Source organism: Triturus cristatus, chromosome 5_2, assembly GCF_964204655.1.
Source record: "Triturus cristatus chromosome 5_2, aTriCri1.1, whole genome shotgun sequence".
Taxonomy (NCBI): Eukaryota; Metazoa; Chordata; class Amphibia; order Caudata; family Salamandridae; genus Triturus; species Triturus cristatus.
Genome location: NC_140588.1, coordinates 552,831,397 through 552,845,766, shown reverse-complemented (window position 1 = coordinate 552,845,766; position 14,370 = coordinate 552,831,397). Strand labels below are relative to the sequence as shown.

General features: G+C 33.4%; 6 non-coding genes across 6 annotated transcripts; all 6 read left to right on the top strand.

Moving 5' to 3' along the window:
• The first annotated feature begins 212 nt into the window (after window positions 1–212).
• TRNAQ-CUG (transfer RNA glutamine (anticodon CUG)) lies at window positions 213–284 on the top strand. The gene has a single exon. It is a non-coding gene; the product is annotated as a tRNA-Gln (tRNA).
• Window positions 285–2,729: 2,445 nt separating this feature from the next.
• TRNAQ-CUG (transfer RNA glutamine (anticodon CUG)) lies at window positions 2,730–2,801 on the top strand. The gene has a single exon. It is a non-coding gene; the product is annotated as a tRNA-Gln (tRNA).
• A 2,445-nt stretch (window positions 2,802–5,246) lies between these two features.
• TRNAQ-CUG (transfer RNA glutamine (anticodon CUG)) lies at window positions 5,247–5,318 on the top strand. The gene has a single exon. It is a non-coding gene; the product is annotated as a tRNA-Gln (tRNA).
• A 2,444-nt stretch (window positions 5,319–7,762) lies between these two features.
• On the top strand, window positions 7,763–7,834 carry TRNAQ-CUG (transfer RNA glutamine (anticodon CUG)). Its single transcript has one exon. It is a non-coding gene; the product is annotated as a tRNA-Gln (tRNA).
• Window positions 7,835–10,278: 2,444 nt separating this feature from the next.
• On the top strand, window positions 10,279–10,350 carry TRNAQ-CUG (transfer RNA glutamine (anticodon CUG)). Its single transcript has one exon. It is a non-coding gene; the product is annotated as a tRNA-Gln (tRNA).
• Window positions 10,351–12,794: 2,444 nt separating this feature from the next.
• TRNAQ-CUG (transfer RNA glutamine (anticodon CUG)) lies at window positions 12,795–12,866 on the top strand. Its single transcript has one exon. It is a non-coding gene; the product is annotated as a tRNA-Gln (tRNA).
• The last annotated feature ends 1,504 nt before the right edge of the window (window positions 12,867–14,370 follow it).

Below are 14,370 nucleotides of genomic sequence, written 5' to 3'. Positions count from 1 at the left end.
CAAAGATGAACAGTGTGATATAACTTTTATATTCAAATAAACATTTGAATATTTAACACTTTTATAGAGAATATAGCTGAAAAGAATCAAATCACATTAAAGCTCTATCCACTATGACCATTCAAATGAGATATCTTTTTATCAATATAAGAGAAGGCCATCACTGATGCGCTCTCTTTTGTCTCAATGGAAAAGTCACTCTTGTGTGAGAGGGTTCCATGGTGTAATGGTTAGCACTCTGGACTCTGAATCCAGCGATCCGAGTTCAAATCTCGGTGGGACCTACTACAATTATGAGATTCACTGTTTAACTCATTTTTTTGAATTTGGTCTAGAAAAAACATAATATCAATGTTTTATACTGATGCGTATGAACGCATAAGTATGTATAGATGCATACATAGCTTTATCCGTCTAGATACCTGTTAGACAATATGAACATATCAATTATTCATTAACATAAATATTGAAGCTGAACCTAGAAACTGTTCTTTCACATCCACATTGTAAACATGAGTTTATTTTCCTTTCTCATCTATATGGCCAGTAATGAGATAGTTCATTTTTGCTGATTTCTTAGCTGACAACATGCTGGACTTACACAGTGCATTTCATTGTGAATGTCTTTAAAAGTGAATTTCAGATTCACACCTTTGACATGTCTTTCAAAAGATTCAACTTTTTTGGTTGTGGATTTACTGTTGAAAATCAGTGTGTAAAATCTTTGTACGTCTGAATTTCAAGATTATTATTCAAACTGCACATCTTCGGTCCCCGTAATACAAAGTTTGACTCCTCAAGTTTTGTTTTAATGAATGTTTTGCAATGAAAAAGTTCCTTGTTCGCCTTAACAATAACAGTAAGATTTTAAAAAGTAATGTCTTGCATCAGGCCCCTGTGATGAGTTTGAGAAACCAGAGTGAGTTTGTAAAATCTCTCATTATTTTGAGCCATTTAGTTTCCAGGTATTGAAAAATTTCTATTATTTGCTCACATCTAATAAACTTTTAGAGTATAATCAATAAATTAATTGTTCACCCTACCGGTATTAGATATGTGATATTAATGAATACACTTGAAAGAAAATGATTTGGTCAAGAGTCATAAAATGGTCCCACCGCGATTTGAACTCGGATCATTGGATTCAAAGTCCAAAGTGCTAACCATTACACCATGGAACCTCCTATGTGAAAGGAGCATAAACTGCTGCAGGAATGTGGAAATGTCAAAGTTTTTAATATTCTACTGTCTAAGAGAAACTGAATTGGATTGCTTTCCTATTCTGGTAAACTTTTGCATATTGAACTATGTTGGGGAAGGAAGTTGCCCAAAAGACTCAAATAACGTTATAACTCTGTTGAACAGTGGTTTTTATGTGAGATAATATTTTTCAATGAAAGATAAGTTGCCCCCTGAGGCAAATCTCTTCTTTCAAAATGGAAAGCTCACCCTGGTACGGGAGGGTGGATGGTGTCATGGTTAGCACTCTGGACTCTGAAAACAGGGATCTGAGTACAAATTTCAGTGGGACTTATCTGAACTTTACAATTTTCTTTTCCAATCAGTTCTTAGAAGTTTTATTTGGAACAACATCACATTTACTTATAAACATGTAAAAATCAACCTGTACATATGTATCTCTGTATATATAGCTATATGTCTCTGTATATTTATAGGAAAATATAAACATATAGATTATAACAATAAATATAATTAGTGGAGGTGAAAATCATGAACAGTTGTTGCCTCTCAGCATTTGAAACATGAGTTTCTACTTCTTTCTCTTTTATATGTCCTGAAATTGAGATAGTCACTTTTTACTCAGTATTGATCCAACAATACAGTTTATGTATATAAAGCATATCATATGATTTGTGAACAATGTTCAAAAATTAGAATTTGATCAGTACCTGTGATGCCTCCGACCAAAAGCTTATATTTTACGATTGGAGATCAACTGTTGTAAATCAGCATGAAAAACATTTTCTTTTCACGATTTCCATACTAATATAAAACAACATTTTTACTAGCTGAATGAGATCATCATTTGGGTTCCTCTATGTTTGATTGAAGAAAACTTCTCATTCAAAATGTGCTATTTTCGCCTTATCAATAGCGGGAAAGCTTAAAAAAGTGATGCTGTGAATCACCCATCTGAAATGCGTTTGAGAAAATCAGAATATGATTTTATAATGGCTAACTACTTTGTGAAGAAATTTGATGTCAAAGTATTTTAAAGTTTGTATTGATGTAACTTGTTCAAGCTGATGGACATTTTGAAAGCATTCAATAATTGACTCTTTCAACCTACTGGTGTTGGATTTGAGCTATCAATGAACAAAGATGAAGAAATGGAAAAGCTCAAGAGTAATAAAAAATGTCCCTCGAAGTTTTCAAATCGGATCATTGGATGCAAAGTCCAAATTGCCAACCATTGCTCTATGGAGCCACCCATGCAGGAGACAGAGACATTGCTTCAGTAGTCTGGAAATGTAGACTGTTTTATTATGCTACAGGCAAAGATGAACATTGTGATATAACTTTTATATTCAGATAAACATTTGAATATTTAACACTTTTATAGAGAATATAGCTGAAAAGAATCAAATCACATTAAAGCTCTATCCACTATGACCATTCAAATGAGATATCTTTTTATCAATATAAGAGAAGGCCATCACTGATGCGCTCTCTTTTGTCTCAATGGAAAAGTCACTCTTGTGTGAGAGGGTTCCATGGTGTAATGGTTAGCACTCTGGACTCTGAATCCAGCGATCCGAGTTCAAATCTCGGTGGGACCTACTACAATTATGAGATTCACTGTTTAACTCATTTTTTAGAATTTGGTCTAGAAAAAACATAATATCAATGTTTTATACTGATGTGTATGAACGCATAAGTATGTATAGATGCATACATAGCTTTATCCGTCTAGATAGCTGTTAGACAATATGAACATATCAATTATTCATTAACATAGATATTGAAGCTGAACCTAGAAACTGTTCTTTCACATCCACATTGTAAACATGAGTTTATTTTCCTTTCTCATCTATATGGCCAGTAATGAGATAGTTCATTTTTGCTGATTTCTTAGCTGACAACATGCTGGACTTACACAGTGCATTTCATTGTGAATGTCTTTAAAAGTGAATTTCAGATTCACACCTTTGACATGTCTTTCAAAAGATTCAACTTTTTTGGTTGTGGATTTACTGTTGAAAATCAGTGTGTAAAATCTTTGTACGTCTGAATTTCAAGATTATTATTCAAACTGCACATCTTCGGTCCCCTTAATACAAAGTTTGACTCCTCAAGTTTTGTTTTAATGAATGCTTTGCAATGAAAAAGTTCCTTGCTCCCCTTAACAATAACAGTAAGATTTTAAAAAGTAATGTCTTGCATCAGGCCCCTGTGATGAGTTTGAGAAACCAGAGTGAGTTTGTAAAATCTCTCATTATTTTGAGCCATTTAGTTTCCAGGTATTGTAAAATTTCTATTATTTGCTCACATCTAATAAACTTTTAGAGTATAATCAATAAATTAATTGTTCACCCTACCGGTATTAGATATGTGATATTAATGAATACACTTGAAAGAAAATGATTTGGTCAAGAGTCATAAAATGGTCCCACCAAGATTTGAACTCGGATCATTGGATTCAAAGTCCAAAGTGCTAACCATTACACCATGGAACCTCCTATGTGAAAGGAACATAAACTGCTGCAGGAATGTGGAAATGTCAAAGTTTTTAATATTCTACTGTCAAAGAGAAACTGAATTGGATTGCTTTCCTATTCTGGTAAACTTTTGCATATTGAACTATGTTGGGGAAGGATGTTGCCCAAAAGACTCAAATAACGTTATAACTCTGTTGAACAGTGGTTTTTATGTGAGATAATATTTTTCAATGAAAGATAAGTTGCCCCCTGAGGCAAATCTCTTCTGTCAAAATGGAAAGCTCACCCTGGTACGGGAGGGTGGATGGTGTCATGGTTAGCACTCTGGACTCTGAAAACAGGGATCTGAGTACAAATTTCAGTGGGACTTATCTGAACTTTACAATTTTCTTTTCCATTCAGTTCTTAGAAGTTTTATTTGGAACAACATCACATTTACTTATAAACATGTAAAAATCAACCTGTACATATGTATCTCTGTATATATAGCTAGATGTCTCTGTATATTTATAGGAAAATATAAACATATAGATTATAAAAATAAATATAATTAGTGGAGGTGAAAATCATGAACAGTTGTTGCCTCTCAGCATTTGAAACATGAGTTTCTACTTCTTTCTCTTTTATATGTCCAGAAATTGAGATAGTCACTTTTTACTCAGTATTGATCCAACAATACAGTTTATGTATATAAAGCATATCATATGATTTGTGAACAATGTTCAAAAATTAGAATTTGATCAGTACCTGTGATGCCTCCGACCAAAAGCTTATATTTTACGATTGGAGATCAACTGTTGTAAATCAGCATGAAAAACATTTTCTTTTCACGATTTCCATACTAATATAAAACAACATTTTTACTAGCTGAATGAGATCATCATTTGGGTTCCTCTATGTTTGATTGAAGAAAACTTCTCATTCAAAATGTGTTATTTTCGCCTTATCAATAGCGGGAAAGCTTAAAAAAGTGATGCTGTGAATCACCCATCTGAAATGCGTTTGAGAAAATCAGAATATGATTTTATAATGGCTAACTACTTTGTGAAGAAATTTGATGTCAAAGTATTTTAAAGTTTGTATTGATGTAACTTGTTCAAGCTGATGGACATTTTGAAAGCATTCAATAATTGACTCTTTCAACCTACTGGTGTTGGATTTGAGCTATCAATGAACAAAGATGAAGAAATGGAAAAGCTCAAGAGTAATAAAAAAAGTCCCTCCAAGGTTTCAAATCGGATCATTGGATGCAAAGTCCAAATTGCCAACCATTGCTCTATGGAGCCACCCATGCAGGAGACAGAGACATTGCTTCAGTAGTCTGGAAATGTAGACTGTTTTATTATGCTACAGGCAAAGATGAACAGTGTGATATAACTTTTATATTCAAATAAACATTTGAATATTTAACACTTTTATAGAGAATATAGCTGAAAAGAATCAAATCACATTAAAGCTCTATCCACTATGACCATTCAAATGAGATATCTTTTTATCAATATAAGAGAAGGCCATCACTGATGCGCTCTCTTTTGTCTCAATGGAAAAGTCACTCTTGTGTGAGAGGGTTCCATGGTGTAATGGTTAGCACTCTGGACTCTGAATCCAGCGATCCGAGTTCAAATCTCGGTGGGACCTACTACAATTATGAGATTCACTGTTTAACTCATTTTTTTGAATTTGGTCTAGAAAAAACATAATATCAATGTTTTATACTGATGCGTATGAACGCATAAGTATGTATAGATGCATACATAGCTTTATCCGTCTAGATACCTGTTAGACAATATGAACATATCAATTATTCATTAACATAAATATTGAAGCTGAACCTAGAAACTGTTCTTTCACATCCACATTGTAAACATGAGTTTATTTTCCTTTCTCATCTATATGGCCAGTAATGAGATAGTTCATTTTTGCTGATTTCTTAGCTGACAACATGCTGGACTTACACAGTGCATTTCATTGTGAATGTCTTTAAAAGTGAATTTCAGATTCACACCTTTGACATGTCTTTCAAAAGATTCAACTTTTTTGGTTGTGGATTTACTGTTGAAAATCAGTGTGTAAAATCTTTGTACGTCTGAATTTCAAGATTATTATTCAAACTGCACATCTTCGGTCCCCGTAATACAAAGTTTGACTCCTCAAGTTTTGTTTTAATGAATGTTTTGCAATGAAAAAGTTCCTTGTTCGCCTTAACAATAACAGTAAGATTTTAAAAAGTAATGTCTTGCATCAGGCCCCTGTGATGAGTTTGAGAAACCAGAGTGAGTTTGTAAAATCTCTCATTATTTTGAGCCATTTAGTTTCCAGGTATTGAAAAATTTCTATTATTTGCTCACATCTAATAAACTTTTAGAGTATAATCAATAAATTAATTGTTCACCCTACCGGTATTAGATATGTGATATTAATGAATACACTTGAAAGAAAATGATTTGGTCAAGAGTCATAAAATGGTCCCACCGCGATTTGAACTCGGATCATTGGATTCAAAGTCCAAAGTGCTAACCATTACACCATGGAACCTCCTATGTGAAAGGAGCATAAACTGCTGCAGGAATGTGGAAATGTCAAAGTTTTTAATATTCTACTGTCTAAGAGAAACTGAATTGGATTGCTTTCCTATTCTGGTAAACGTTTGCATATTGAACTATGTTGGGGAAGGATGTTGCCCAAAAGACTCAAATAACGTTATAACTCTGTTGAACAGTGGTTTTTATGTGAGATAATATTTTTCAATGAAAGATAAGTTGCCCCCTGAGGCAAATCTCTTCTGTCAAAATGGAAAGCTCACCCTGGTACGGGAGGGTGGATGGTGTCATGGTTAGCACTCTGGACTCTGAAAACAGGGATCTGAGTACAAATTTCAGTGGGACTTATCTGAACTTTACAATTTTCTTTTCCATTCAGTTCTTAGAAGTTTTATTTGGAACAACATCACATTTACTTATAAACATGTAAAAATCAACCTGTACATATGTATCTCTGTATATATAGCTATATGTCTCTGTATATTTATAGGAAAATATAAACATATAGATTATAACAATAAATATAATTAGTGGAGGTGAAAATCATGAAGAGTTGTTGCCTCTCAGCATTTGAAACATGAGTTTCTACTTCTTTCTCTTTTATATGTCCTGAAATTGAGATAGTCACTTTTTACTCAGTATTGATCCAACAATACAGTTTATGTATATAAAGCATATCATATGATTTGTGAACAATGTTCAAAAATTAGAATTTGATCAGTACCTGTGATGCCTCCGACCAAAAGCTTATATTTTACGATTGGAGATCAACTGTTGTAAATCAGCATGAAAAACATTTTCTTTTCACGATTTCCATACTAATATAAAACAACATTTTTACTAGCTGAATGAGATCATCATTTGGGTTCCTCTATGTTTGATTGAAGAAAACTTCTCATTCAAAATGTGTTATTTTCGCCTTATCAATAGCGGGAAAGCTTAAAAAAGTGATGCTGTGAATCACCCATCTGAAATGCGTTTGAGAAAATCAGAATATGATTTTATAATGGCTAACTACTTTGTGAAGAAATTTGATGTCAAAGTATTTTAAAGTTTGTATTGATGTAACTTGTTCAAGCTGATGGACATTTTGAAAGCATTCAATAATTGACTCTTTCAACCTACTGGTGTTGGATTTGAGCTATCAATGAACAAAGATGAAGAAATGGAAAAGCTCAAGAGTAATAAAAAAGTCCCTCCAAGGTTTCAAATCGGATCATTGGATGCAAAGTCCAAATTGCCAACCATTGCTCTATGGAGCCACCCATGCAGGAGACAGAGACATTGCTTCAGTAGTCTGGAAATGTAGACTGTTTTATTATGCTACAGGCAAAGATGAACAGTGTGATATAACTTTTATATTCAAATAAACATTTGAATATTTAACACTTTTATAGAGAATATAGCTGAAAAGAATCAAATCACATTAAAGCTCTATCCACTATGACCATTCAAATGAGATATCTTTTTATCAATATAAGAGAAGGCCATCACTGATGCGCTCTCTTTTGTCTCAATGGAAAAGTCACTCTTGTGTGAGAGGGTTCCATGGTGTAATGGTTAGCACTCTGGACTCTGAATCCAGCGATCCGAGTTCAAATCTCGGTGGGACCTACTACAATTATGAGATTCTCTGTTTAACTCATTTTTTTGAATTTGGTCTAGAAAAAACATAATATCAATGTTTTATACTGATGCGTATGAACGCATAAGTATGTATAGATGCATACATAGCTTTATCCGTCTAGATACCTGTTAGACAATATGAACATATCAATTATTCATTAACATAAATATTGAAGCTGAACCTAGAAACTGTTCTTTCACATCCACATTGTAAACATGAGTTTATTTTCCTTTCTCATCTATATGGCCAGTAATGAGATAGTTCATTTTTGCTGATTTCTTAGCTGACAACATGCTGGACTTACACAGTGCATTTCATTGTGAATGTCTTTAAAAGTGAATTTCAGATTCACACCTTTGACATGTCTTTCAAAAGATTCAACTTTTTTGGTTGTGGATTTACTGTTGAAAATCAGTGTGTAAAATCTTTGTACGTCTGAATTTCAAGATTATTATTCAAACTGCACATCTTCGGTCCCCGTAATACAAAGTTTGACTCCTCAAGTTTTGTTTTAATGAATGTTTTGCAATGAAAAAGTTCCTTGTTCGCCTTAACAATAACAGTAAGATTTTAAAAAGTAATGTCTTGCATCAGGCCCCTGTGATGAGTTTGAGAAACCAGAGTGAGTTTGTAAAATCTCTCATTATTTTGAGCCATTTAGTTTCCAGGTATTGAAAAATTTCTATTATTTGCTCACATCTAATAAACTTTTAGAGTATAATCAATAAATTAATTGTTCACCCTACCGGTATTAGATATGTGATATTAATGAATACACTTGAAAGAAAATGATTTGGTCAAGAGTCATAAAATGGTCCCACCGCGATTTGAACTCGGATCATTGGATTCAAAGTCCAAAGTGCTAACCATTACACCATGGAACCTCCTATGTGAAAGGAGCATAAACTGCTGCAGGAATGTGGAAATGTCAAAGTTTTTAATATTCTACTGTCTAAGAGAAACTGAATTGGATTGCTTTCCTATTCTGGTAAACGTTTGCATATTGAACTATGTTGGGGAAGGATGTTGCCCAAAAGACTCAAATAACGTTATAACTCTGTTGAACAGTGGTTTTTATGTGAGATAATATTTTTCAATGAAAGATAAGTTGCCCCCTGAGGCAAATCTCTTCTGTCAAAATGGAAAGCTCACCCTGGTACGGGAGGGTGGATGGTGTCATGGTTAGCACTCTGGACTCTGAAAACAGGGATCTGAGTACAAATTTCAGTGGGACTTATCTGAACTTTACAATTTTCTTTTCCATTCAGTTCTTAGAAGTTTTATTTGGAACAACATCACATTTACTTATAAACATGTAAAAATCAACCTGTACATATGTATCTCTGTATATATAGCTATATGTCTCTGTATATTTATAGGAAAATATAAACATATAGATTATAACAATAAATATAATTAGTGGAGGTGAAAATCATGAAGAGTTGTTGCCTCTCAGCATTTGAAACATGAGTTTCTACTTCTTTCTCTTTTATATGTCCTGAAATTGAGATAGTCACTTTTTACTCAGTATTGATCCAACAATACAGTTTATGTATATAAAGCATATCATATGATTTGTGAACAATGTTCAAAAATTAGAATTTGATCAGTACCTGTGATGCCTCCGACCAAAAGCTTATATTTTACGATTGGAGATCAACTGTTGTAAATCAGCATGAAAAACATTTTCTTTTCACGATTTCCATACTAATATAAAACAACATTTTTACTAGCTGAATGAGATCATCATTTGGGTTCCTCTATGTTTGATTGAAGAAAACTTCTCATTCAAAATGTGTTATTTTCGCCTTATCAATAGCGGGAAAGCTTAAAAAAGTGATGCTGTGAATCACCCATCTGAAATGCGTTTGAGAAAATCAGAATATGATTTTATAATGGCTAACTACTTTGTGAAGAAATTTGATGTCAAAGTATTTTAAAGTTTGTATTGATGTAACTTGTTCAAGCTGATGGACATTTTGAAAGCATTCAATAATTGACTCTTTCAACCTACTGGTGTTGGATTTGAGCTATCAATGAACAAAGATGAAGAAATGGAAAAGCTCAAGAGTAATAAAAAAGTCCCTCCAAGGTTTCAAATCGGATCATTGGATGCAAAGTCCAAATTGCCAACCATTGCTCTATGGAGCCACCCATGCAGGAGACAGAGACATTGCTTCAGTAGTCTGGAAATGTAGACTGTTTTATTATGCTACAGGCAAAGATGAACAGTGTGATATAACTTTTATATTCAAATAAACATTTGAATATTTAACACTTTTATAGAGAATATAGCTGAAAAGAATCAAATCACATTAAAGCTCTATCCACTATGACCATTCAAATGAGATATCTTTTTATCAATATAAGAGAAGGCCATCACTGATGCGCTCTCTTTTGTCTCAATGGAAAAGTCACTCTTGTGTGAGAGGGTTCCATGGTGTAATGGTTAGCACTCTGGACTCTGAATCCAGCGATCCGAGTTCAAATCTCGGTGGGACCTACTACAATTATGAGATTCTCTGTTTAACTCATTTTTTTGAATTTGGTCTAGAAAAAACATAATATCAATGTTTTATACTGATGCGTATGAACGCATAAGTATGTATAGATGCATACATAGCTTTATCCGTCTAGATACCTGTTAGACAATATGAACATATCAATTATTCATTAACATAAATATTGAAGCTGAACCTAGAAACTGTTCTTTCACATCCACATTGTAAACATGAGTTTATTTTCCTTTCTCATCTATATGGCCAGTAATGAGATAGTTCATTTTTGCTGATTTCTTAGCTGACAACATGCTGGACTTACACAGTGCATTTCATTGTGAATGTCTTTAAAAGTGAATTTCAGATTCACACCTTTGACATGTCTTTCAAAAGATTCAACTTTTTTGGTTGTGGATTTACTGTTGAAAATCAGTGTGTAAAATCTTTGTACGTCTGAATTTCAAGATTATTATTCAAACTGCACATCTTCGGTCCCCGTAATACAAAGTTTGACTCCTCAAGTTTTGTTTTAATGAATGTTTTGCAATGAAAAAGTTCCTTGTTCGCCTTAACAATAACAGTAAGATTTTAAAAAGTAATGTCTTGCATCAGGCCCCTGTGATGAGTTTGAGAAACCAGAGTGAGTTTGTAAAATCTCTCATTATTTTGAGCCATTTAGTTTCCAGGTATTGAAAAATTTCTATTATTTGCTCACATCTAATAAACTTTTAGAGTATAATCAATAAATTAATTGTTCACCCTACCGGTATTAGATATGTGATATTAATGAATACACTTGAAAGAAAATGATTTGGTCAAGAGTCATAAAATGGTCCCACCGCGATTTGAACTCGGATCATTGGATTCAAAGTCCAAAGTGCTAACCATTACACCATGGAACCTCCTATGTGAAAGGAGCATAAACTGCTGCAGGAATGTGGAAATGTCAAAGTTTTTAATATTCTACTGTCTAAGAGAAACTGAATTGGATTGCTTTCCTATTCTGGTAAACGTTTGCATATTGAACTATGTTGGGGAAGGATGTTGCCCAAAAGACTCAAATAACGTTATAACTCTGTTGAACAGTGGTTTTTATGTGAGATAATATTTTTCAATGAAAGATAAGTTGCCCCCTGAGGCAAATCTCTTCTGTCAAAATGGAAAGCTCACCCTGGTACGGGAGGGTGGATGGTGTCATGGTTAGCACTCTGGACTCTGAAAACAGGGATCTGAGTACAAATTTCAGTGGGACTTATCTGAACTTTACAATTTTCTTTTCCATTCAGTTCTTAGAAGTTTTATTTGGAACAACATCACATTTACTTATAAACATGTAAAAATCAACCTGTACATATGTATCTCTGTATATATAGCTATATGTCTCTGTATATTTATAGGAAAATATAAACATATAGATTATAACAATAAATATAATTAGTGGAGGTGAAAATCATGAAGAGTTGTTGCCTCTCAGCATTTGAAACATGAGTTTCTACTTCTTTCTCTTTTATATGTCCTGAAATTGAGATAGTCACTTTTTACTCAGTATTGATCCAACAATACAGTTTATGTATATAAAGCATATCATATGATTTGTGAACAATGTTCAAAAATTAGAATTTGATCAGTACCTGTGATGCCTCCGACCAAAAGCTTATATTTTACGATTGGAGATCAACTGTTGTAAATCAGCATGAAAAACATTTTCTTTTCACGATTTCCATACTAATATAAAACAACATTTTTACTAGCTGAATGAGATCATCATTTGGGTTCCTCTATGTTTGATTGAAGAAAACTTCTCATTCAAAATGTGTTATTTTCGCCTTATCAATAGCGGGAAAGCTTAAAAAAGTGATGCTGTGAATCACCCATCTGAAATGCGTTTGAGAAAATCAGAATATGATTTTATAATGGCTAACTACTTTGTGAAGAAATTTGATGTCAAAGTATTTTAAAGTTTGTATTGATGTAACTTGTTCAAGCTGATGGACATTTTGAAAGCATTCAATAATTGACTCTTTCAACCTACTGGTGTTGGATTTGAGCTATCAATGAACAAAGATGAAGAAATGGAAAAGCTCAAGAGTAATAAAAAAGTCCCTCCAAGGTTTCAAATCGGATCATTGGATGCAAAGTCCAAATTGCCAACCATTGCTCTATGGAGCCACCCATGCAGGAGACAGAGACATTGCTTCAGTAGTCTGGAAATGTAGACTGTTTTATTATGCTACAGGCAAAGATGAACAGTGTGATATAACTTTTATATTCAAATAAACATTTGAATATTTAACACTTTTATAGAGAATATAGCTGAAAAGAATCAAATCACATTAAAGCTCTATCCACTATGACCATTCAAATGAGATATCTTTTTATCAATATAAGAGAAGGCCATCACTGATGCGCTCTCTTTTGTCTCAATGGAAAAGTCACTCTTGTGTGAGAGGGTTCCATGGTGTAATGGTTAGCACTCTGGACTCTGAATCCAGCGATCCGAGTTCAAATCTCGGTGGGACCTACTACAATTATGAGATTCACTGTTTAACTCATTTTTTAGAATTTGGTCTAGAAAAAACATAATATCAATGTTTTATACTGATGCGTATGAACGCATAAGTATGTATAGATGCATACATAGCTTTATCCGTCTAGATAGCTGTTAGACAATATGAACATATCAATTATTCATTAACATAGATATTGAAGCTGAACCTAGAAACTGTTCTTTCACATCCACATTGTAAACATGAGTTTATTTTCCTTTCTCATCTATATGGCCAGTAATGAGATAGTTCATTTTTGCTGATTTCTTAGCTGACAACATGCTGGACTTACACAGTGCATTTCATTGTGAATGTCTTTAAAAGTGAATTTCAGATTCACACCTTTGACATGTCTTTCAAAAGATTCAACTTTTTTGGTTGTGGATTTACTGTTGAAAATCAGTGTGTAAAATCTTTGTACGTCTGAATTTCAAGATTATTATTCAAACTGCACATCTTCGGTCCCCTTAATACAAAGTTTGACTCCTCAAGTTTTGTTTTAATGAATGCTTTGCAATGAAAAAGTTCCTTGTTCCCCTTAACAATAACAGTAAGATTTTAAAAAGTAATGTCTTGCATCAGGCCCCTGTGATGAGTTTGAGAAACCAGAGTGAGTTTGTAAAATCTCTCATTATTTTGAGCCATTTAGTTTCCAGGTATTGTACAATTTCTATTATTTGCTCACATCTAATAAACTTTTAGAGTATAATCAATAAATTAATTGTTCACCCTACCGGTATTAGATATGTGATATTAATGAATACACTTGAAAGAAAATGATTTGGTCAAGAGTCATAAAATGGTCCCACCAAGATTTGAACTCGGATCATTGGATTCAAAGTCCAAAGTGCTAACCATTACACCATGGAACCTCCTATGTGAAAGGAACATAAACTGCTGCAGGAATGTGGAAATGTCAAAGTTTTTAATATTCTACTGTCAAAGAGAAACTGAATTGGATTGCTTTCCTATTCTGGTAAACTTTTGCATATTGAACTATGTTGGGGAAGGATGTTGCCCAAAAGACTCAAATAACGTTATAACTCTGTTGAACAGTGGTTTTTATGTGAGATAATATTTTTCAATGAAAGATAAGTTGCCCCCTGAGGCAAATCTCTTCTGTCAAAATGGAAAGCTCACCCTGGTACGGGAGGGTGGATGGTGTCATGGTTAGCACTCTGGACTCTGAAAACAGGGATCTGAGTACAAATTTCAGTGGGACTTATCTGAACTTTACAATTTTCTTTTCCATTCAGTTCTTAGAAGTTTTATTTGGAACAACATCACATTTACTTATAAACATGTAAAAATCAACCTGTACATATGTATCTCTGTATATATAGCTAGATGTCTCTGTATATTTATAGGAAAATATAAACATATAGATTATAAAAATAAATATAATTAGTGGAGGTGAAAATCATGAACAGTTGTTGCCTCTCAGCATTTGAAACATGAGTTTCTACTTCTTTCACTTTT